The 26,499-nt window shown below is 35.0% G+C and overlaps 1 protein-coding gene across 14 annotated transcripts in view; it reads left to right on the top strand.

Moving 5' to 3' along the window:
* Nucleotides 1-26,499, top strand: part of KCNC2 (potassium voltage-gated channel subfamily C member 2) — a 203,059-nt gene that overhangs the window by 135,534 nt on the left and 41,026 nt on the right. The gene's annotated exons all lie outside the window — the stretch shown is intronic.

Below are 26,499 nucleotides of genomic sequence, written 5' to 3'. Positions count from 1 at the left end.
AACTTGAGTAAAATATATTTGAATATATTTGCAAGGCAATGAAAAATAAGCTCCCCCCCCCAGAGAACTGTTACATTGATTAAGATATTTTTACAAATAAATTTATGTTGGCTATATAAGCATTAATCTATTTTACTATTTAAACTACTGAAACTTTGTCAAGAAAATTTGAAAACCACGTCTGTTATTCTAAAGAGTAATTATGTAGACTGACTACATTCTATATCTAAAATAAGTATTGGGGAAAGAGATGAAGTTCCACATTTATTTGCCATTCATCTGCCTTTGGCTTTGTCATTCAGTTGCTTTAATTCTAAATAATATAGTGCAGTGTTTTCAAATTTGACTTATCTGGGGAGATTGTTAAAAGGCAGATCAGGCCCCACCTCCAAAATTCAGATTTTTTCAGGCAAACAAGCTTTTTAGGTGGATGTGATACTGTTGATCCAGGGAGCACATTCTGAGACACATGATGGTAACAGAATGAATGCTAGTAATTGAAGGAAATCGTATAGAAATACAGCATATATACTATTCCTTTTAATCAACCAATAAGCACAGTTGAGTGGTTGAACATTTGCCATAAGTGATAAAATAACTGAGATCCTATAAATTCTGGCTTACAACCAAAATGGATAGGATTTGCATATATATTAAAAGACCTAGTTTTAAATTTGCTTGCAATCCTTATGGCATTCTGTTTTCTGAATACAACATATTTTTTATATTTGAGCACTATATAGGGAACTACTCACTTGTAGGTTATTTTTAAGGACCATAAATATTTTTTCCACCAGTGAGAGAGAGTTATCCACATATTCCAACAACTTCTAAACTGTGTTTAGAGGGGCACCTGGGTGGCTCCAGTCGATTAAGCGTCCAACTTCGGCTCAGGTCACGATCTCACGGTTTGGTTTGTGAGTTCCAGCCCTGCGTCTGGCTCTGTGCTGACAGCTCAGAGCCTGGGGCCTGCTTCGTATTCTGTGTCTCCCTCTCTCTCTGCCCTTCCCCTGCTCACGCTGTGTCTCTCTGTCTCTCTGTCTCTGTCTCAAAAATAAACATTAAAAAAATTTAAACTATGTTTAGAAAATATAATAAAACACAACAGAAACATAGTTTGCATCATATAAACTGAGGATTTTCTTTTTTTAACTTGTTTTATTTTTTATTTTTTTAAATTTATATCCAAATTAGTTAGCATACAGTGCAACAATGATTTCAGGAGTAGATTCCTTAGTGCCCCTTACCCATTTAGCCCATCCCCCCTCCCACAACCCTCCAGTAACCCTCAGTTTGTTCTCCATATTTATGAGTCTCTTCTGTTTTGTCCCCCTTCCTGTTTTTATATTATTTTTGTTTCCCTTCCCTTATGTTCATCTGTTTTGTCTATTAAAGTCCTTATATGAGTGAATTCATATGATTTTTGTCTTTCTCTGACTAATTTCACTTAGCATAATACCCTCCAGTTCCATCCACGTAGTTGCAAATGGCAAGATTTCATTCTTTTTGATTGCCAAGTAATACTCCATTGTATATATTTATCACATCTTCTTTATCCATTCATCCATTGTTGGACATTTGGGCTCTTTCCATACTTTGGCTGTTGTTGTTAGTGCTGCTATAAACATAGGGGTGCATGTGTCCCTTTGAAACAGCACCCCTGTATCCTGTGGCTAAATGCCTATAGTGCAATTACTGGGTTGTAGGGTTGTTCTATTTTTAGTTTTTTGAGGAACCTCCATACTCTTTTCCAGAGTGGCTGTACCAGCTTGCATTCCCACCAACAATGCAAAAGAGATCCTCTTTCTCCACATCCCTGCCAACATCTGTTGTTGCCTGAGTTGTTAATGTTAGCCATTCTGACAGGTGTAAGGTGGTATCTCATTGTGGTTTTGATTTGTATTTCCCTGATTATGAGTGATGTTGAACATTTTTTCATGTGTCGGTTGGCCGTCTGGATGTCTTCCTTGGAGAAGTGTCTATTCATGTCTTTTGCCCATTTCTTCACTGGATTATTTGTTTTTTGGATGTTGAGTTAGATAAGTTCTTTATAGATTTTAGACACTAACCCTTTATCTGATATGTCGTTTGGAAATATCTTCTCCCATTCTGTCAGTTGCCTTTTAGTTTTTCTGATTATTTCCTTCACTGTGCAGAAGCATTTTATTTTGATGAGGTCCCAGTAGTTCATTTTTGCTTTTGTTTCCCTTGCCTCCAGAATCGTGTTGAGTAAGAAGTTGCTGCGGCCAAGATCAAAGAGGTTGTTGCCTGCTTTCTCCTTGAGGGTTTTGATGGATTTCTGTCTTACATTGAGGTCTTTCATCCATTTTGAGTTTATTTTTGTGTATGGTGTAAGAAAGTGGTCCAGGTTCATTCTTCTGCATGTTGCTGTCCAGTTTTCCCAGCACCACTTGCTGAAGAGACTGTCTTTATTCCATTGGGTATTCTTTCCTGCTTTGTCAAAGATTAGGTGGCCATATGTTTGTAGGTCCATTTCTGGGTTCTCTATTCTGTTCCCTTGTTCTGAGTGTCTGTTCTTGTGCCGGTACCATACTATCTTGATGATTACAGCTTTGTAGTATAGCTTGAAGTATGGGATTGTGATGCCTCCTGCTTTGGTTTTCTTTTTCAAGATTGCTTTGGCTCTTTGGGGTCTTTTCTGGTTCCATACAAATTTTAGGATTATTTGTTCTAGCTCTCTGAAGAATGCTGGTGTTATTTTGATAGGGATTGCATTGAATATGTAGATTGCTTTGGGTAGTATTGACATTTTAACAATACTTGTTCTTCCTATCCAGGAGCATGGAATCTTTTTCCATTTTTTTGTGTCTTCTTCAATTTCTTTCATAAGCTTTCTATAGTTTTCTGTGTATAGATTTTTCACCTCTTTGGTTAGATTTATTCCTAGGTATTTTATGTTTTTTTTTTTTTTGTGCCACTGTAAATGGGATCGATTCCTTGATTTCTCTTTCTGTTGCTTTATTGTTGGTGTATAGGAATGCAACTGATTTTTGTGCGTTGATTTTATATCCTGCAACTTTGCTGAATTCATGAATCAATTCTAGCAGTTTTTTGGTGGAATCTTTTGGGTTTTCCATATAGAGTATCATGTCATCTGCGAAGAGGAAAATTTGACCTCCTCCTGGCCTATTTGGATGCCTTTTATTTCTTTGTGTTGTCTGATTGCAGAGACTAAGACTTCCAATACTATGTTGAATAACAGTGGTGAGAGTGGACATCCCTGTCTTGTTTCTGACTTTAGGGGGAAAGCTCTCAGTTTTTCCACATTGAGGATGATATTAGCTTTGGGTCATTTGTATATGGCTTTTATGATCTTGAGATATGCTCCTTCTATCCCGACTTTCTTGAGTGTTTTTATCAAGAAAGGATGCTGTATTTTGTCAACTGCTTTCTCTGCATCTGTTGTCAGGATCATATGCTTCTTTTCCTTTCTTTTATTGATGTGATGAATTATGTTAATTGTTTTGCGGATATTGAACCAGCCCTGCATCCCGGGTATAAATCCTGCTTGGTCGTGGTAAATAATTTTTTTAATGTATTGTTGGATCCGGTCGGCTAATATCTTGTTGAGGATTTTTGCATCCATGTTCATCAGGGAAATTGGTCTATAGTTCTCCTTTTTTGTGGGGCCTCTGTCTGGTTTTGGAATCAAGGTAATGCTGGCTTCATAGAAAGAGTTTAGCAGTTTTCCTTCCATTTCTATTTTTTGGAACAGCTTCAAGACAATAATTGTTAACTCTTCCTTAAATGTTTGGTAGAATTCCCCTGGAAAGTCATCTGGCCCTGGACTCTTGTTTTTTGGCAGATTTTTGGTTACTAACTCGATTTCCTTACTGAATATGGGTCTGTTCAAATTTTCTATTTCTTCCTGTTTCAGTTTTGGTAGTGTATATGTTTCTAGGAATTTGTCCATTTGTTCCAGATTGCCCGTTTTATTGGCATATAATTGTTCATAATATTCTCTTATTATTGTTTTTATTTCTGCTGTGTTGGTTTTTATCTCTCCTCTTTCATTCTTGATTGTATTTGGGTCCTTTCCTTTTTCTTCAAACTGGCTAGTGGTTATCAATTTTGTTAACTCTTTCAAAGAACCAGCTTCTGGTTTCAGTGACCTGTTCTACTGTCTTTTTGGGTTTCAATAGCGTTAATTTCTGCTTTAATCTTTATTATTTCTTGTCTTCTGCTAGTTTTGGGTTTTATTTGCTGTTCTTTTTTCAGCTCCTTAAGGTGCAAGGTTAGGTTGTGTATCTGAGATATTTCTTCCTTCTTTAGGAAGGCCTGGATTGCTATATACTTTCCTCTTATGACTGCCTTTGCTGCGTCCCAGAGGTTTTAGGTTGTGGTGTTATCAGTTTCATTGACTTCGATATATTTTTTAATTTCCTCCTTAACTGCTTGGTTAGCCCATTCATTCCTTAGTAGGATGTTCTTTAGTCTCCAAGTATTTGTTACCTTTCCAAATTTTTTCTTGTGGTTGATTTTGTGTTTCATAACATTGTGGTCTGAAAATATGCACAGTATTATCTCAATCTTTTTGTACTTACTTAGGGCTGATATGTGTCCCAGTATATGGTCTGTTCTGGAGAACGTTCCATGTGCACTGGAGAAGAATGTATATTCTGCTGCTTTAGAATGAAATGTTCTGAATATATCTGTTAAGTCAATCTGGTCCAGTGTGTCATTCAAAGCCATTGTTTCCTTGTTGATTTTTTGATGGGATGAGCTGTCCATTGTTGTGAGTGGGGTGTTGAAGTCTCCTACCATTATGGTATTACTATCGATGAGTTTCTTTATGTTTGTGATTAATTGATTTATATATTTGGGTGCTTTCACATTTGGTGCATAAATGTTTCCAATTGTTAGGTCTTCTTGGTGGATAGACCCCTTGATTATGATATAATGCCCTTCTGCATCTCTTGATACAGTCTTTATTTTAAATTTTTTTTTTCAACGTTTATTTATTTTTGGGACAGAGAGAGACAGAGCATGAACGGGGGAGGGGCAGAGAGAGAGAGGGAAACACAGAATCAGAAACAGGCTCCAGGCTCTAGGCTCTGAGCCATCAGCCCAGAGCCCGACGCGGGGCTCGAACTCACGGACCGCGAGATCGTGACCTGGCTGAAGTCAGACGCTTAACCAACTGCGCCACCCAGGCGCCCCAACAGTCTTTATTTTAAAGTCTAGATTGTCTGATATAAGTATGGCTACTCTGGCTTTCTTTTGTTGTTCATTAGCATGATAGATGTTCCTCCATCCTCATATTTTCAATCTGAAGATGTATTTAGGTCTAAAGCGGGTCTCTTGTAAATAGCATATAGATCGATCTTGTTTTGTTATCCATTCTGTTACCCTATGTCTTTTGATTGGAGCATTGAGTCCATTGACATTTAGAGTGAGTACTGAAAGATACGAGTTTATTGCCATTATGATGCTTGTAGAGTTGGAGTTTCTGGTGGTGTTCTCTGGTCTTTTCTAATCTTTGTTGCTTTTGGTGTGTGTGTGTGTGTGTGTGTGTGTGTGTGTGTATTTTTTCATCTTTTCTCCCCACAGAGAGCCCCCCTTAAAATTTCTTGCAGGGCTGGTTTAGTGGTCATAAACTCCTTTAATTTTTGTTTGTCTGGGAACCTTTTTACCTCTCCTATTTTGAATGACAGCCTTGCTGGCTAAAGAATTGTTGGCTGCATATTTTTCTGATTCAGCACATTGAATATATCCTGCCACTCCTTTCTGGCCTGCCAAGTTTCTGTGGATAGGTCTGTTGCAAACCTGATCTGTCTTCACTTATATGTTAGGGACTTTTTTTCTCTTGCTGCTTTCATGATTCTCTCACTGCCTGTTTTGTGAATTTGACTATGATATGCCTTGTTGCTGGTCGGTTTTTGTTGAATCTAATGGGGGTCCTTTGTGCTTCCTGGATTTTGATGTCTGTGTCTTTCCCCAGGTTAGGAAAGTTTTCCGCTACAATTTGCTCACATAACACTTCTACCCCTATTTCTCTCTCTTCCTCTTCTGGGACCCCTATGATTCTGATGTTGTTCCTTTTTAATGAGTCACTGATTTCTCTAATTCTTAAATCATGCTCATTTGCCTTAATCTCCCTCTTTTTTTTTCTGCTTTGTTATTCTCTATAAGTTTGTCCTCTATATCGCTGATTCTCTGTTCTGCCTCATCCATCCTTGCCACCGCTGCATCCATCTGTTATTGGAACCCAGTTATAGCATTATTAATTTCATTCTTTCTAGTTTTTACTTCTTTTATCTCTGCAGAAAGGGATTCTAATCTATTTTCGACTCCAGCTAGTATTCTTATTATCGTGATTCTAAATTCTGGTTCAGACATCTCGCTTGTATCTGTGTTGGTTAAATCCCTGGCTGTCATTTCTTCGTGCTCTTTCTTTTGGGGTGAATTCCTTCGTTTTGTAATTTGGAATGAAGAAAAAGAATTAATGAGGTAGAAAAATTAAAATTAAAAAATTAAAATTAAAAACATATTAAAATTAAAAAGTTAAAAACACACATACAAATCTAATAAATGATGCCAGATCCTAGGTATCTTTTGGTCTGGGTGTTGAAATTGTTTTGACAGATTAGAGAAAAAAAAAGGGGGGTGGGAAAGGAAATCGTTTGAGAATTTGAAAAAATGAAATCACTGAAGTAGACTAAAATGAGATGATGGGAGTAAAATAGAATTTGAAAAAAATTTACACAAAAGTAAAGAAAATATTAGTAAGTAAATTAAAGAAAAATATTTTCAATAAAAATTAAAAATAAAAATGATTTTTTTCTCTTTCTGTATTCAAGAAAAAGAAAAGGAATGAAAAAGAGAAAAAAGAGAAAAAAAGAAATCATTTGAAAATGTGAAAAAGTGAATACACTGTAGTAGACTAAAATAAAATGATGGAAGTAAAATAGAATTTGAAAAAATTTACATAAAAGCAAAAAGAATAGTAAAAAAATTAAAGAAAAATATTTTTAATAGAAATTGAAAGTAAAAATAAAGTTTTTCACTTTTTGCATTCAAGAAAAAGAAAAGAAACAAAAAAAGAGAAAAAAAGAAAAAAGAAAACCAGGAAATCATTCAAAAATTTGAAAAGGTGAATACACTGAAGTAGACTAAAATAGAATGATGGAAGTAAGATAGAATTTGAAAAAACTTACACAAAATTAAAAAATACAATAAAAAATTAAAGAAAAATATTTTTAATAAAAATTGAAAAAAAATGAATTTTTTCTTTCTGTATTCAAGAAAAAGAAAAGTATAAAAGAGAAAAAAAAGAAAAAAGGAAAGAAAATTGAATAGATGGACCTGCTAACAGATTGAAATAGGACTGAAATTACTTCATTTTCCCCTAGAAGTCAGACTGTAGTGCTTTACAGTCCATAAACTAAGTAGGCGGTGAGACTTGTGTTCTTAAAGAGTGAGGATGGCCCAGTTGGGTGGGGCTCGGTGTAACAGCTCTGTTCTCCACTAGATGGCACTGCCTGCCTACTGGGGTAGATTGTTGCAGCGTTCGTAGGTGTGTATGCGCATGCACCGGAGGGGTGAAAATGGCGTAACCCAGCTATCCAGTCTCTAGTAAGGGAACTTTGTTCTCTCCGATCAGCAGTCACGCACCCGTCCATTGTTTTCAGCTTTTGTCCACTCCCTGCTTCTTCACTGTCCATGACCAAGCCCCAGGCAGTACCTCTTTCCGGAGTTTTGTCTCAGATGCAGCTGTTTTCCCCGGCCCCTTACTTCTGAAGGACTGCAACTTTGACCCGTTCCGCCCCTCTGCGGGAGGGTCTCACTGAGCAATAGCCAAATGCCAGCTGCACCAGGAACGCCTGCTGGACCCTGCTGCTGCTGGTGCCCTGAGACTGAGGCTAGGTGCCAGCCCACCCCAGAAAAAGTTCGCAAGATAGTGTAGCAGCAGCTTTTCAGGGATTATGGCAAATCACAACACACGTCTGGCACCAGGCTTCACCCTTAACGACCTTGTTCCAGCAGCAGTGAATGTGGCCGTTTTCTGGGGTCTGCTGGGACTAGGTGGCTCCAACAGTCTCTACCAAATGTCCTTCCAGCAGTGGAACCGCTTTTCCCCGTGTGGCCCGAGATCCTCCTGGACCCCACTCTGCTCCTGGGGATTCGCCCTTCCCACCAGAGCACCGCCAGGTATCGAGCTGTGGAGTTGCAGCCTTTGCGCTCCTCTTGTTTACAGTCTTAATGGAATTTAAACCCTTTCCTTTCTCCTTTCTCCTTTTTTAGTTTAGGCCCTGCGGCTGTTTCCAATTTTCCACTTTCTCTCCAGCTGCTTTTGGGGAGGGGTGCTTTTCCCGTATTCTCCTGCCTTCCCCAGTCTCTGACCTCTCTGCCTGCAAAGGCGGCTCCCCTCCTGCCGCTGGATTCTCTCCCCAAGTTCACCACTCTGCGCCACGTACCTGCTGAATTCTGTGGTTCAGGTTGTGCAGATTGTTGTGTTAATGCTTTAATCAGTTTTCTATGTGTGTAGGATGGTTTAGTGTTGGTCTGGCTGTATTTCATGGATGTAAGACACACAAAAAATTTCCATGCTGTTCTGCCATCTTGGCTCCTCCCATATAAACTGAGGATTTTCTAATTAGAGCAACTTAGTACCTGACTTTCTACCTATTTTCCATGAGGATAAAATCACTACTTTTTAAGACCTTTCATTTTATAAATTGTTTTTCTGGCATTATTTTACTGTTTCCCAAAAGACAACCATGTGTGAGGAAAGCTGAGATTCCAGTAGATTAACCTGTTACGGTCATTCAGCAAATTCCTTGTGTTTGCTAATAATAAGTGCTTTTATTTTATCAAAAGGCAGCTATTTTCATTCAAGACTGCTTCTAAATTGTTGCTGCATGAAAAGCTGAAAAAAAAATGAATTTGAAGGATTAAAAAGCTTAAATGAAAGTTGAGAATGAAAACTGAGATAAGTTTTAGAGTAATAATACACCAGTAATTTTCATTTAGTGGTAATAGAATAACATTGCCAACTGGATAAGTTTGTTATTGTAGTGTGCCTGGGCAATAAGTCATGCAGACTACAGATGGGAGCTGTTGCATCAGGAGATAGAAGAGGTATGATAAAAATCTCTCCACTAAATTCAGAAATCTTATAAAAACAATTTACGGTCATTTATAGCATTGGACTCAACAGCCTTTGAGTAACCTTTAGTGGTAATGAGAAAGTCATTGGTGTCCTGCGGCTACTCCTCAGTGATATGATTTGTCATGGCAAGTGGATGGTGCCTTGCCTGACCCATTTTCCTTCACTAGTGAAATCAAATTTAAGGGTCTTTACCAATTTGTCTGTGCAGAACACTTTGAGAATGCAACTAAAGACTGAGGCTAGAGCCAAATTAATGATAATGTTGAAGAAGGTGATGATAATGTTATTAACAGCAGTGGTTTATTACATGCTTTAACTTTAATCTCTAAGTTATCTCTGAAAGTAAATATTTTTTCCTTTATAGTGGAGGAACTGAAGGTCATGAAAATTAAGATCTCAAACTTATTTTTAGGTGTTTGGAATAGCCTTAAAAAAACTCAGGAGTAGTTAGTTATCAAAGCATTATGAGGGCATTGGTGGCATGTGTGAGGATTTATGAAGTCTCTTAATGCTATGCTAAGGAGTTTGCACTTTATTTTGTACTTGGATGTGTCATCTTGTCTGTGTTTTGGAAGGCTGCTATGGCTTTTCTTAGGAAGATAGATTGAAGTGAGAAAAGGGTTGATAAGAGTGGCAGTGAGAGTGGAGAGAGGGACAAGACAAAAAAAGAATTAGAAGAAACAGCATGGTGACAATTTAGAGGTAATTCCAAAGGCAGTGAGTTTGAACGTATATAGAAACTTCTGGTAGAAATGTTAGACAGTTGAAATGTGATTGGCGCTCTTTACAAGATGGCATCCAAGACTCAACTGGTTTAATAATAATAGTAACATATTATTTAAAAACATCCCATTTCAGCTTATTGGAAAGTCTTAAACTGGACCATTTTGTATGGGAAAAAAATCAAAGCTAAAAATAGTTGCTATTAAAGCCTGTTTCAGGGTTGTCCAATGGAACATTCTGGAATGATGAAACTGTTCCATATTTGCAGTACCCAGTATGGTAGCAATTAGCCACATGTGTTTATTAAGCACTTGAAATGTGGCTAGTGAAACTGAGGAACTGAATTTTAAATTTTATTTAATTTTGATTACTTTAAAATTAAATAATCAGATATAGCCAGTGGCTACCAAGATAGCACAGGTTTAGATATCTTAATCTGAAATCCAAAACATTATTAACCATTTGGAGATGACAATTTCATTTGTAATAATCCTACCAACTTCATCACTGATAAAGAGTGTGGAAAGTAAATGTCCAATTAAGTGTAAAATTGTTAAATGTTGCATGTTCTCTTTACTTCACATCTCCCATTGATATAAATGAAACACAGGTAAAAACCACATTCAATATTTAAAAATTCATAGGTCATATTTTAAATCTTACTAGGTTGGATTTTTATTTTCCTGGTTTCACTGTAATTAAGATAATCTTCTAAAGAAGAGCCTAACTCAATTACTGATGGAACTGGAGTCTATTTTATTGATAACCTCCTATATATTAGCATTTTATTTAGTCATATAATTTTATCCTCAAAATAGTTCTGCTGGTAGGTTTTATCAATCCTATTTTGCAGACTCAGAAGCTGAAACTTGCCCAAAGTCACACAAGGATTTGAATCTAGAGCTTTCCTACTCCCGAAAGTCTACATGCTTTCCAGAACTCTGAGCCAAGGGAGCCAGCTGGAGTCTGTTTTATAGTTATATTACACAGCATTCTAACAGACGGTATCAATTTAAGAGTATTACATAGTGAATGCTGAGAATGTGTGACAGTTTCTTACTTAACATAAAACCTATGCATTGACTGACTAAAGAGTATATTTCTTCAGTGTGTTATAGCAGAACTATATAGGCACTTAATTTTCAGTAGAATGTTAACAGACAAATCACCAGGATGTACCCCACTTCTGTTCACTGTTTTCTTGAGTAATTAAAATATATATATACATATATATATATATGAATATTTGATATATCAGTGGAATGCTGACATAGAGCGTAGTGATTTAACTTTAATTTGTGATGCTGTTTTGTTACAAAACTTTGTAATCAGTCTTCCGGAATTAACCAATTAAGATTTTGGGGCTTACATTCTAATGGTGATATTATATTTTCTTGTTTAATCTGTCCTTTACGTATTATCTTTTCATTATGGGTATGGGGAGCCTGTTATGTGGTAACTGAGAACAAGGAGTTCTGTTACAGACACGTTTGGGTTTGTGCTTCAGTATAGTTGTTTATCAGATGGGGCTTGGACAAATTATTTCCTTGCAAGGTTACTTACTTTGAGGTTTAACGGTAGTGTATGTATGTGAGTATGCATCTACTGACATTTCACATTTTATTTTTGCTTTCTCAACAATTTTTGCTTTGGGTTTTTCTGAATTAAAGCAAGAACTTAAATTTGGGAAGTAATGTGTACAGAAACTTTTACATTTTCTTTCTTTTTTTTTTTTAATTTTTTTTTTAACGTTTATTTATTTTTAAGACAGAGACAGAGCATGAACGGGGGAGGGGCAGAGAGAGAGGGAGACACAGAATCAGAAGCAGGCTCCAGGCTCTGAGCCATCAGCCCAGAGCCCGAGGCGGGGCTCGAACTCACAGACTGCGAGATCGTGACCCGGGCTGAAGTCGGACGCTTAACCGACTGAGCCACCCAGGCGCCCCAAGTTTTACATTTTCAAGATCTCTCTAACCCCTTCTCCTATTCTAGCCTCCTTCTCTTTTAAAGTTTTCTTTCACACATACTATACAATTTTGCATTCGTTGATGTAGATTTTTAGTTAAATTATATGTAATTCTATAGCATTTAAATCAGTTCCTGTAAATTTTAACCGAGTTACTAAGTTACAGTAGTAAATAAAACGCACAAAAATAGTGATAATAAAACCTGCAGAGACGGCTTTGGAAATTAATAGAGGGGATACTTGGTAAACATATATCTTCAGGCAGGGATGGGGCCATAAGTGTACTCGTAGAGTGATATGTCTTCCTTCTGAAGTTCCAAGTTCCATAAGCACAAGAACTAACAAAGGGTTATTCATCTTCACATCTCTAGTACACAGCAAAGTACCTGGTACATAGAAAGCATTTTGACAATTTTGTTGGTATTGTTGAATGACTACATGAATGAAATAAAATGAGTTCAAGTGCTTTTTAACATTAAAAAACCTTGTAAAAATATTTTATAGTTTTTCAATTCCAATTTACTAGTTGAGCCAATCACCAAATAAGCCCACTCCACTTAGAATGCAATGTAGATGATTTCTATATTAATGCCATATCTAATGTGAGAAATTTCAGATGTTCACTTTTCCTTCATTTCTTGAACTTTGTCATTTATCTTAAATTGTATCATTTTGCTAAATGAATCTGCTTTTTAAGGGACTATATTCTACTTGTTTCAAGGTGAACTAAAAATACCTCTTGGCCCTGAAGACTCGTGCTGACTCACTGAGCTTCTTTTCTACTATACGAACAAATGTAGGTTGAAAACAAATTGGAGAGATCTCACTTACTCAGATGCATTTTAGTACTTTTAAGAGATCACCAAGGAGGTAAAATATACCAAGCAAATTGAAGTAGAAAAATGCATCTTATTTCTGATCTCAGCTAAATTCTTTTTATTATTATTTTGTTACACATGTTCTTCCAATTTACCTAAACTGCACAACTGACATATGACAGCGATGGCAGGTGGCTCAACAGCCACACATTTGGCACAAAGGTCTTGCCTTCTAATGGCCAGATTTCTCATCCATTGCCCTTTCCAGTCTTCCCTCCATCTGACCCAATACACACACCAAGAAAAGTCTTCCCAAGTGGTTTTAAAGCACAATGGTGGCTTCTTCAGTTTGGGGGTAGAGAAATTTCAGAGTCATTATCGATACTTCCTGATCCTAAATCTTTCCTAGAATATAAATGGACCAAACTATGGGGGCGGGGTATATATTTATCTATAAGAGCTGAATTATATTAAAATTATTAATTTTAGAACTGGTATGGGCTTGGGCCAGGCTTCTACCCTCAGCAGAAAGAAATTTCCCTGAGAATGTTCAGAGGTTGGGAAATCAGGTGTTTTGGATCTTAATGTAATGTTCTTTCCTCACAACCATTGCATTAATGACACAGCTAGAAGTCATATTTAATTTTCTAATTTTTTTGTTCTTTATATTTGGAGACATGAATCTTTATTTGCAAAGTTACTAGATAAGTGATCATAATCAGTTAAGTGGAACCTGTCATTGGGAGTACTACTGTGAGAGACTGGTGATAAAGACCTTACATCAGACCAGCAAACTCCCTGGGGATACTTCTATACCATTTGAGAAATGACTACTTAAGCATACTGATATATACATGACCTAAGAGAGTTCATGGAGTTTTCAGATGTTAGCCCTTCTGTAGTGGTTAAGAGCATAGGCTCTGAAATCAAATGGCAGAGATTTGAATATGCCACTTCCTAATTCTAGGAGCCTAAGAGTGGTACTTAATCATTTAAAAATAGTAGGATTGGGATGACATCTTATGTTTGTAAATTCCTATGGCATTTTTTAAAATCTTTTACTGTTTTGCGTTATATATATAATATACATATACACATATATATTAACCTGTGTGCATTATATATACACATATATATTTATACATGTATGTTTTATATGTAAATAATAATGTATATATATTTTATATATATGTGTATATACATATAATCAACATGATTATGAGCCCCTTGAGAGCAGTTTCCATTATATATTATCCGTGGTAGAGGAGATGCCCCTTAGATACTCTTGACATCCACATTTTTCAATTTTCTTTGTGAATACACTTGAAGTGGTTTAATTCTTGGATACTTCAATAGAAGTATGGGGTTCTCAAATCAAAAATTAAACAGAGGATTCTAATTAAAGAGAGGCATCCAATTTAGGAACCTCACTTCTTACACATATCCAGCTTGGTTCAAGAATGTAGTATGCAGGGAATAGAAATGAATATATTTACTCTTTAGAAATGAATATATTTATTCTTTGAGTTTAACTAAATGCCATTTTATTTTATATAACTTGATATCTTTGAAGTTTTACTAATTACAGTGCAGTGTTTCTAGTCTATTAAAGAAAGAGTAGGAAAATATTGGAAAAATCTGTGTTTACTATAGTAAAATACCTTCCTAAAGGCTTAAAAATGTTAGGTTTAAATATTTTGTACTGATATATAAACATGATAATTAACTCAACTTGTTAATTTCCTGATTTATTTTTAGAATAATAATAATCACACTGATTGTAATTCTTATATAAATCTTTATAGATTTTATGCATATTATCAGAGTCAGTATTCACATATCTCTGTTCAGGTATATTTTTAACCCAATTTTATAAATGAAAAAAAATGAGATGGAAGAAGTTTTTGGAAACATTTCAAGGTTTCATACCTAGTAAATAGCAGAATTTTGAATTGGAGCTCTTATTTTCATGACTTCTAATTTATTAACCTCTTTTGGCTTTAACATGTACCCGCACTGATTTTATCAAATTAACTAAATAACTACATTCTCCACACTTTCATATTTGTAAATTAATCTTCTGAAATGTGTACCAATTTATACTCCAACCAGAAAAATGCACCAAAGGTGATTGTCTCTAAGGATTTTTCTTTAAACCTGGAAAATTTCAAATATGATGCCAATTAATTACCAGTACAGTTAACAAACCAAAATTAGATTATGATTGGAGAAGACTAAAAGGGTCTTGATTCTTTCTTCTTGCTATGAATTGAAACAGCTGACAGAAAACAGCAGTGACACTGTTCTTGGAAGACAGCGTTGACCTTTGTTTGTTAGTTTTTGTCTTTACAGGTTATCTTTTTAAAAATTATTACATATTTACCTTAGAAAATTTCTAAACAAAATAATATAAATAAACAAAATAGAAAACCTCTAATCCTCACTCCCTAGAGATAACCACTTCTAAACTTTTGCTGGATATATGTGTGTGTGTGTGTGTGTGTGTGTGTGTGTGTATATATATATATATATATGTATATATATATATGTATATGTATATTTATATCTGAATATATCCAAATCTGTAACTCTGTATTTATAGATATATTTCTATTGCCCTATGTAGATATCTCTATCTCTATTTTTATCTCCAAGCCTATCTCTGTGGGATCTGTCTGTGTCTCTCGCAACGTGTCTCTAGTTCTATCGCTATCTGGACAGATCTGTTTCTATCTCTCTATATACGTATCTCCCTCTCTGGATGAAAAAATGAAATGCATGCTGTCTGTATATAAACCAAAGTATAATGATTCTCAGTATTCTTTTGTAATCTGATTTTTTTGGTTAATTTGTGAATATCTTTCAATATCATAATGTATTTTTCCACAATATTATTTTAATTAGTTATAAAGCAGTTCAGTATATGAATGCACTAAAATTTACCAAAACTATTCTTTATTAGATGGCTATTGAGTTTACTTCCATATTTTTACCATGAAAAACAGCACTACAAGGAACATTCACTCTCATTGCTAAATTTTTAACACAGTGATGCTTAATTCCCTCAGGTGATTTTCTTTAAGAATTTCTGGATCAAATGGAATTTAAATTTTCGAGATTTGGGGTTCATATTTATAATTTAATCTTTTGGAATATTGTACCAATTTACACTCTAACCAGAAATAAACATCCCTTAATTTTATTAACACTGGTTCAAATATGCATTTGATTGACAACAAATATCTTATTGTTTGGAATTGAATTTTTTGTTACTAGGGAAACTAAATGTTAAAAACACATAATGGACATTTGTATTTCTTCTCTGTAAAATCACTGCTTGTCTTCTTTGACTTGTATCTCACCTTTAAAAAATTATATAATTGTTTTTTAAAAAATAGAATTCTTTACATACTAAAGATACTAATTCAGGTCACACACATTGCAAATGTCATTTTCTTCCAAGATTGTTTTCATTTTACTTGTTGTGTTAACACTCTGAATTGTCCTTCTGCACAGTGGCATTTACAACTAAATATCAGTTATGTACCTACACCTTGGACAGTGTACACATTCTACCTGCACACAAGGTAATATTCACTTGCACACAGGGAAGTATTTACTCTTATACACAGCAATCTCTCTCATTTTAGGAAATTTAAATTCTCATTATATAGGAGACATATGAATTCTATTTTGGTCAATGACCATTAAAATAAATATTTACAACCTGTTGAAGTGCAAAGAGCAGATGACCAGAATGGAAAACTTAGCTCTGGTAGTGAACAATTGTTTGGTTTGAGCACATTATTAAATATGTCTGACACTGTTTCCTCACTTCTACAATAGTTAAAATTATACCCATATACCAAAAATATTGTTGTAAGACTTACATGAGATCATTGCCTAAAACCAACTGGCAAAGGATCTGGCATACAGTATAGCACTTGATAAATAATGCTGCCTGCCTTTTCTTCATATGTGTATCAAAAGCACTGTCATTGGTGTATTACTCTAGTGGTCGTTATCTACCAAAGATTTGCCTTTTACTACAAAAGGTTGTTGGTGGTGGAGGAAACAGCATCAGGTTTAGAAATCTCACTTCCATTGCCATTTTATAATTTTAAATATATCATTATTATTATTACATGGATTTTATAGATGATTCCAATGCCTTCTGATGCATCGTTCATTTCCAAGATTTAAAACTTCCTGAGATAACCTTTATTCCGCAAAATCGTAATACCTTGTGTTTATATAGCACTTTTCAAAGCTGTCAGCAAACAGTGCTTTAATTGATCTTCACAGCATTCCTGTGAGGTAATAGTAAGAAATAATATCATTGTGACTCTTTTACACATTTTGAAAATACTTAGCAGAAAAGCAACTTGTTCAAGCTTAAACTGAAACTAAGTGGTTCTCAAGAGAGTCAATGAAAATGTGCACATCTAGGATACAGGAAATATCTTTTAGTTTTATTTATTTTATTTTATTTTATTTTATTTTATTTTATTTTATTTTATTTTAAAAAAAATTTTTAATGTTTATTTGTTTTTGAGAGAGACAGAGACAGAATGCGAGTGGGTTGGGACAGAGAGAGAGGGAGACACAGAATCTGAAACAGGCTCCAGGCTCTGAGCTGTCAGCACAGAGCCCGACGTGGGGCTCAAACTCACAAGCTGCGAGATCATGACCTGAGCCAAAGTCAGATGCTCAACCGACTGAGCCACCCAGGCGCTCCTCTTTTAGTTTTAAAAACACAATCATTCTGAAGATGTTTGTTATGAGTAGAAATCAGTAGAAAGGTCCATATAGGATTGGCTTTGGGTTAAGCACAGGATTCTAGGTACCAATCAGTTGTGTGAAAAAATGTTTAATAATATGGGTTATGTTTCTTTTCTAAGCACAGCAAGTGTGCATCATGATTTTCAGTTTCTGTGTGTTTTCATGGCAACATTTTTGCTTCTCTTTTCTGAGGTATGAATAGGTATTATATTCTTCTTATATTTTCAAACTATTATCTAGGCATGACTCCATTACCTGCAGTGGAAATTTTTATTGCTAGCATTTTCCAGAGTAGCTGGGAAAATTTATTACCAGAAGTGAATCAGCCTGTTGGTGGATAAAATATTTAGCAAACTATCCCCAGCAACCAAACTATTATGTTAAGAAGGAGCTGTAAATCTGTAGAACAAAGGTATTCTGAGGTTGGTCATGTCAGTCTTAGGTCTTGTTATTATACTTTATTGTCTGTATAAAGCTAGTCTTCAGCCAAAGGTGCTTCTAAGGTCAAAATGAATGTTTAAAAAGTAGCAGTTTGGAAAAGAAAAAAGAATAGACAGTGTTTGATTGTGCTTCTTCATTATTTCAACTGGAACATATTGATATTAAAACAAAATATAAATTGCCCAGGAATTGAATGTGAAAAAAATGCATGGATAAAATGTATTGATATACCAGGGCCCTGATATTAAAAAAAAAAATTCTCTAGGATGGGATTTCATTTGGTTTGAATCTCTTCCAAGAGGTTTAAAGATTACTGGGAAAAACTTGTCAAAGATATACTTCTGGGGTGCCTGGATGATTCAGTTAAGTGTCCAACTCTTAATTTCCATTCAGCTCATGATCTCAGTTCATGAGATCGAGCCCTGCATCATTCTGCACTATGTGTAGAGGCTATAGATTATAATTACAGAAAATAGAAGGACATTCAGAAAATCACCAATTTTACCTTATGCTAGCTAGTGTATACTATTTCCAGAAGGAATTTGCCAAGAAAAGATTAGGAAACCATAGTCAGATCCATCAATCTCTGTCAATTAATATATATAATTTCTGATCTATGCTCAGCACTCCGCTGTGTACTGAGGGTTATGCCATCATGGGGTGGTCAAATACAAACTGCAACAACTGTCTAAGAATGAAATTCTGGTATAGGCATAACAGTGCTGTGAGTGGGCACCAGAGTGGGAGGGAGCACTAAGTGACTGGTACACTGCTTGAAGATACAGAACGATGCAACAATATTTCCAGGATAGAGATGTCACATATGTTCAAGGAGGCCTTATTTTTGTTGTGAAGCTAAATCACTAGTGTTAGATTGAATTCTGTGTTCTCTTTATGCATGGCTAGTTGGTTTATACCAAAAGACAACTTGAATACTTTCTTAGGTTTGTTTTTTCTTCTATAGTACCACTCCAAATGGGGCTTATGTATGATTGTGAATATACAATTCACTCTCTCACATATTCAAAACAAAACAGTTTCTAAACCTCACTCTTAGTGTACAAATGCACCAGAGAAAGGATTGTTTGCACAGTGCATCTGCTTCAGCCTTTGCTAGTTATTTAATGATTTTTTAAAATGCATTTGTGATTTCAAAACTTATTTTCAATGAAATTCTTGGGTTATTTTGGAAGAATAATTCATTGCCAACAGAACTGATCATGAGACTGAGCAAGAAAATAGGAAGAAAAAACAACATATTTTAAAGTTAAAAAAGAAAAAAAAATCCTGTAAAATTAAACCAGGTGGAAGAAAATCTTCACTGAAGGACTGTCCCATCATGTATCTGGGCCCCTTATCCTGCAGTCACTGCCAATTCTAGGATCTCTTTTATTCTTCCTTATTCTCATTGCTGATGAAATGTGGAAAGCTTCAGATACAAGAACAGGAAACACGTTATCTCTACCTACCCTCTTGAATTGAATTCATAAAGGAATGGTATGTACCAAAAACAGATGCTATATATTTTTTCTCTTTCTATCTCTAAAATGCTAAAAAAAAGTATCTGTTTTTAAAAGTTTTTATTTAAATTTCATTTAGTTAACATACAGTGTAACATTACTTTCAGGTGTACAACATAGTGATTCAACAGTTCCATACATCACCCAGTGCTCATCACAACTGCACTCCTTAATCCCCATCACCTATTTCACCCATCCTCCCCCACCTCCCCTCTGGGTAACCATCGGTTTGTTCTCTATAGTTAAGAATCTGTTTCTTGGTTTGTCTCTCTTTTTTTCCTCTTTGCTAGTTTGTTTTGTTTTTTCAATTCCACATATGAGAGAAATCATATGGTATTTGTCTTTCTCTTACTGACTTATTTCATTTAGCATTACAGTCTGTAGGTCCAACCATGTCATTGTATATGGCAAGATTTCTTTCTTTTTTATAGCTGAATAATATTCCATTGTATGTATAAACCACATCTTCTTTATCCATTCATCAGTTGATGGTCACTTGGGCTGTTTCCTTAATTTGGCTGTTGTAGATAATGCTGCTATAAACTTTGGGTGCATGTATCCCTTTGAATTAGTATTTTTGTATTCTTTGGGTAAATACCTAGTAGTGCAATTGCTGGATCATGGGGTAGTTCTATTTTTAGTTTTTTGAGGAAACTTCATGCTGTTTTCCAGAATAGCTGCACCAGTTTGCATTCCGACCAACAGTGCAAGAGACCCTTTATCCATATCTTCACCAACACCTGTTGTTTCTTGTGTTGTTGATTTTAGCCATTCTGACAGGTGTGAGGTGATATCTCATTGTAGTTTTGATTTGCATTTCCCTGATGATCAGTGATATTGAGCATCTTTTCATGTGTCTGTTGTCTTCTTTGGAAAAATGTCTATTCATGTCTTCTGCCCATTTTTAATTGGATTATTCATTTTTTGGGTGTTGAGTTTTATAAGGTCTTCATATATTTTGGATATTAACCCTTTATCAGATATATCATTTACAAATATCTTCTCCCCTTCCAAAGTTTTATTTTGATGTAGTCCCAATAGTTTGTTTTTGTTTTTGTTTCCCTTGCCTCAGGAGACATATCTAGAAATAAGTAACTATGGCTGATGTCAAAGAGATTACTGCCTGTGTTCTCCTCTAGAACTTTTATGGTTTCAGATCTCACATTTATGTCTCTAATCCAGTTTGAATTTATTTTTGTGTTTGGTGTAAGAAAGTGGCCCAGTTTCATTCTTTTCAATATTGCTGTCCAGTTTTCCCAACACCATTTGTTGAAGGGTCATTCTTTTTTCCCATTGGATATTCTCTCCTGCTTTGTTGGAGATTAATTGACCATATGGTTATGGGTTCATTTTTGGGTTTAAAAAATATATCTTAAAGAATTATCTTAACTCTTGATTATTTGGTTATTTTATATAGAGAAACTCTAATTAAGAGCTATGAACTCCAGCTAGCCAATTAGATGCTTAGATTTATCAAAAAATTTGGTATCTGGTAACAGTTTTTGTTTTACTTCTGGTTAGAATTCCAGCCTTGTGTAGAGACTTCTTTCTTTTACAGTGTATTATAAGATTTAACTTGCAAGTGCTTATGATGATCAAACATATATATGCAGTATATACACACAAACAAACATATACATATTTTAAACACACAAATATAATAGCAAAAGGGCTCAATATGCATTTATTCTTTTACTCATTTATTTAGTTACTAAAGTATTTCTTAGTATATATTATGTGCCAATTACAATAAAAATAATATCCTTAAAGTCATGAGAACTTAGATTTTTTTTCTTTTGAAATTGAAATTTTATGTATAGCCTCTCCCTTCAGGAATGGAATTTCATCCCCATGGTAGGTTGCTAGAGAATTCCTGGGGAACAGTGGAAAAGTGGACACTGTAATGTGTTCATATGAAATATCAAAGGTTTGATCTTTCTTCATGTTTATCATTTCTCCTCAGTGGAAGAGGCAAAACCGTAAATATGGTTTTAACATAATCCCATGTCCTTTTATTCACAACATCACAAAAAATTTCTCTGAGTTACAAACACCTTTTGACATTATATTACAGGATCTATATTAAAACAAGTAATTCTATTTTCTCTGACCTCCTAGTCTAATTTCAACTTCTTATGATAAAATATGTAGCTCTTGTGGTTTCATACATTTTTATCTCAGTGAAGTAGGAAAATACAATAAGAAAATTCTGAAGCCCTTACATTAAGCTCAGATATAAGAAGAATCCAGAGGCATTTTTCCTACCATTACTTAGGTATTCTCTAGCCATACCCATGTTAATTTACTTATGGTGTTCAAAGACCATCTTAAGTGAAGAACATTGCAATTTTATTATGGAAAGAATATAAATTATGTTAAAAGTATCCTCACAATACCTTCAAGTCATTCGTTTTGCTTACCATAATCACTCTCCTGGTTAGTAGAGAAGCTGACTGACTGGATTGGAATCTCAGCCTTACCCCTTATTGTCTAAGTGTTGACTCTTTTTTTTTTTTTTTTTTTAATTTTGTTTTCAACGTTTATTCATTTTTGGGACAGAGAGAGACAGAGCATGAACGGGGGAGGGGCAGAGAGAGAGGGAGACACAGAATTGGAAACAGGCTCCAGGCTCTGAGCCATCAGGCCAGAGCCCGACGCGGGGCTCGAACTCCCGGACCGCGAGATCGTGACCTGGCTGAAGTCGGACGCTCAACCGACTGCGCCACCCAGGCGCCCCCAGTGTTGACTCTTTGATAGTGAAGAATGACGATACTGAAGGAAATTGCTATTACCATTCAACAGCTCTTTCTGTATTCTCTACTCTGGTAGGACATTGTTTTGAAAGTCATTATAATTACAGAAGATAGGTTTATGTGAAAATATTGAATTGAATGTTCAAATACTTAAGTTTGAGCAAAGGCGGGAATTAAATTTCTTTATACTGATGTATCCTGAAAACCTGCTTTATAATGCCCTTCTACCAGGGCTGGTCTCCCATTACTACTGGTCTTCTGTCTCCTCAAAGGAACACACTCAACATTCTCCAGTCTTCATTCAGACCACTTTATCCAACACTTATTCATAGTTAATGGTTTCTTACTCTTGACCAGTCTTCTAAATGTATACTATATACAAGATACCGAAGATGGTCTGAATGTATTACCTTTTATTAAAGCGATTCACACACAAAAAAATGGAAGTATAAGAGTAACCACACAGCATGAAAACAAGTAATAGAAACAATGCAGAGAGAGCTTGAGTCCTGAAGTAGAAAGGGGGATATCCTAATAATTATAATTAAGGCTCTCCTCTTACAACTCAGATAGTAACTGAATATGTAATGCTTAGTCTATTTCCAACAGCGGTCTTCTACTGGGATGTGTGTATATTATGTACATCTACTTCTAAACGTGCTACTGTCTCTTGTCCTTTTCCATCAGGATTACCAAAGGAAATAGGGGTTCAGCTTATTTGCCGCTTTATTTGTATTTTTGTGGTTTTATCCTGTCATTACTTAGATATCCTAACAAAGGACATTACCCATTGAATGGGTTCTAAATTACATAAGCTCCCTTCTAAGATTCTAATGGTTATTTCTAAGACTGTTGACAGATGCATAGTTACATATTAAGGTATATCTTGGAATCCTTTAGAAGAGAGGAAATTTTTGTTCTTTAAAGTTATCATGAACTAAACAAAAAAAGAATAAATGAGTAATGCCAAGAAGTTGCTTTGCATCAGAAACCTTACCTTGTTTTCTCAATTATAGTTACTAGGAACCATGGAATATCCCATTAGGAAACAAACTTAAATTTACTCAGAGTGGATCTGATAAGATATTACCAAAATGACCATGTGTGGAAAGTAATTATTGTATGAATCATTCATATCCATAAAAACAAGCATTTATAAGTCTTAGAAAATTACTGATTTTAATAGGGTTTACCATATAGAAAATATATGGTTACATTGTTATTTAAGGAATGATGCCAAAAGTGATTTTTTCCCAGTAAATAATAATGAAACTAGCTCTGGCAATAACATGGTATATTAACAATGTAATAAATCTATTGACCTATTGTACCCAATGTACAATCAATGACCTATTGACCCAATGTAATAAATCTATTGATCTATTAAAGGTTGGTGAAACTAAAATTTTTTTATAAACTGATGTGTGCTCTTCCCATTGACTATAGTAAGTTAGAAAATATTTCCAACCACAAAAAAACCCTTTTTTTTTTTTAAAGTTTATTTATTTATTTTTGAGAGAGAGAGACACAGACAGACAGAGAGGGAGACAAGAATCCCAAGCAGGCTCTGTGACAAACTCACAAACTGTGAGTTCATGACCTCAACTGAAATCAAGAGTCAGATGCGTAACTGAGCCACCTAGGCGGCCCCAAAATCCTTATTCTTAAGATTTATTAACAACTAATAATGCTTGTAAGATATTTCTGTTGGTAGAGACAAATAGGTACCTTTAACTGGAAAATAAGATAGTAAAATAAAGCAAGTCAACGACTTCACTGCTGAAAATACACTAATGTATTTTGGGGTTATTAAAATGAGTATCAAGGGCCTCACATTCTGGAGGTTAATCATAAGTAAAACATCTTATTGACAATGCCTAATAATATTACTATTTATTATACAGATGGATAAATTGATTGAAAACTCTGACCATATAAAGAGGCTTTGGCACTATTCTAGAGCTTTCTATCAAGAAAAGATTCTGGCATTGGTTTATACATTTTCATATTCTTAAGTCTGTTCTAGGTGCATAGGAGCTATATTGTTTAACTGCATATCAGGTCTTAGAATAGCATGTCCATCTAAAAGCTTTTTAAAGCAGTAATTTGATCATTATAAAATTCCTTTGCTTTTATAGTTAGAGTAGGTCATTTACAAATGTTAAATAGAAAAATTATGTTTGTTATATAGGAAGTAATTAATTCAAGTCCATTCGAAAAAAGGCTTTAGAAGGATATTTTAAAAAGATCTCATACTTGCCTTATTGAGGAGCTAATATGAATATTGGTATGCATATTCTTTTACTTGGAGCATGAATATAGGTATAATTGCATTTACTTTCTAAAACTAAAGTCAGAAATTTCAACATTTAGGTCAAAGACTCTAACATTGTAAAAATTAACAAAACATTCATAGCTGTCATCCGCCTTCCATGCAACCCCAACAGATTCAAGACTGGTTATATGATTTTCTTTTACAGAGTCTTCCCCTAATACCTTTTAGTTTTCAGATTAGAAAGTTTACATACTGTAGCACTTCTGTGTTTTGCTCTCCTGGGAGGTAGATTAGTGTTTGAAGACATTCAACTTTTCTCCAAAGAGATTAAGGAGATTATTCAGATGTGAAGTTGTGTTTTCTTTTGAAGGAATAATGGGATAAAGAATCATAACATCTCTTGACTGGGGCAACGTTTAACCACCACCATTGGCTTCGTGGGGTGGATGTTGGAATAAATGAAGAAAACAAGACTAAAAACACACACACAAAAAATCATGACATATGGTTATATCATATTTTAATAGGGTTCTAAAGTATAGATCTGAGTCTGTTTTTCTCTTGCATGGATCTTCAATGTTGCTTTGGGATTAAAGTTCAAAGTTCATAGATTGACATTCAGATTCAGATTCCTTAAATGATTTCTTTTCGTCTAATCTTTCTAGACTCACATGCTTCCACTCTTCCAGGTGAAACTTTCATTCAGCAATAGAACACATTTTGCTATTTAATTTCTTCCTTACTTTGATCCAGGAATTCCTTTCCTTCCTTTAGTAATCTGGATTTTGATTCAACTGAGACCTTCACTGTCCTTCTGAGTTGGATATGCCTCTTTCTGTGCTTCCAAAGGCACACTGTTTCTCTAACACAACACTTATTACACCATTATACTAAGTATTAATTTACTCATCTCTCTTGTTCAGCAATTATTTAGCACTTCAATCTCTTTGCGGGCAGGGGATATATACAATACATCTTTGTGGTGTCAGTGTGTCATGCCTAATGTTGGGAACATAATAGGCATATAATTAATGTTTATGAAATGAATAAAAACAGAGCAGAGCTCAGTTCTTAGGCCAGGCTTCTGCCTTTAAACTTGAAAGTGGTATCCGAGATCGTAGCCAAATCTTGAATTACACATAGGACCCTAGAGACTACAACTTCAGTGACAGACCAAGACCAGAATTGTAAATAAGGCTGTCACTATTGAAACTAGTGCCTTGAGGTAACTTAATTTGATGCTAAATTTTCAGAAGGGCAAGGAAAGTGGAATCGATCAAGTAGCAGAGACTTCATAAAGATTTGGATAGCAGACCCTCACTGCCTCCTCTCTTCCCTGTGTTGGCTTCAAAACTGCTTAGGGATTCTTTTAAGTTTATTCATTTTTTTAAGTTTATTCATTTATTTTGAGAGCGAGAGAGAAAGAGAGCAGGGGAGGGGCAGAGAGAGAGGAAGAGAGAATCCCAAGCAGTACAGAACATGACATGGGACTCGAACTCATGAACTCATGAACTGTGAGATCGTGTCCTGGGCCGAAATCAAGAGTTGGATGCTTTAACGGACTGAGCCACCCAGGTGCCCCTCTTCTATACTTTCTACCTTGGAAACAGTCTACTGATGAGTTTTATAGAATTTCAACAGCAGCAGTTTACTCAAACAGCAAATGAATCAGCCTTGGTTAGATTTTCTTCCCCAGCTTGCTGATTTCCTACCTAATTTCTTTTATAACTAATATTGTAATGAATCATTTTCTTTCTTATTTCAATAGAATATTACAATAATCATAAAGCCAAACCATCATTTTAAACTCTAAATCTGTTTTTTGTTGACAATTTTTTTTCTGACACAATCTTTCCCTTTCAAAATGCTTACAATTTCAGAGATAGACAACCTGAAGAGTTATAACAGAGAATGGATGATATATTGCTACTATATGTGAAACTGACATAGGGAAAGATCGATTATCCAGAATATTTCAGAAGAACTTCAGCACAAAGCAACAACTTTACCTAGGCTGAGTAAATCTAGTTTATTTGGATTCATTGAGTTAAAAAATCATAAATTGAGAGACATAACAATAACTTAAGA

The sequence above is a fragment of the Prionailurus bengalensis genome, chromosome B4 (assembly GCF_016509475.1).
Source record: "Prionailurus bengalensis isolate Pbe53 chromosome B4, Fcat_Pben_1.1_paternal_pri, whole genome shotgun sequence".
Classification (NCBI taxonomy): Eukaryota; Metazoa; Chordata; class Mammalia; order Carnivora; family Felidae; genus Prionailurus; species Prionailurus bengalensis.
The sequence above is the reverse complement of the archived record's forward strand: the minus strand, read 5'-3'. Positions and strand labels throughout refer to the sequence as shown.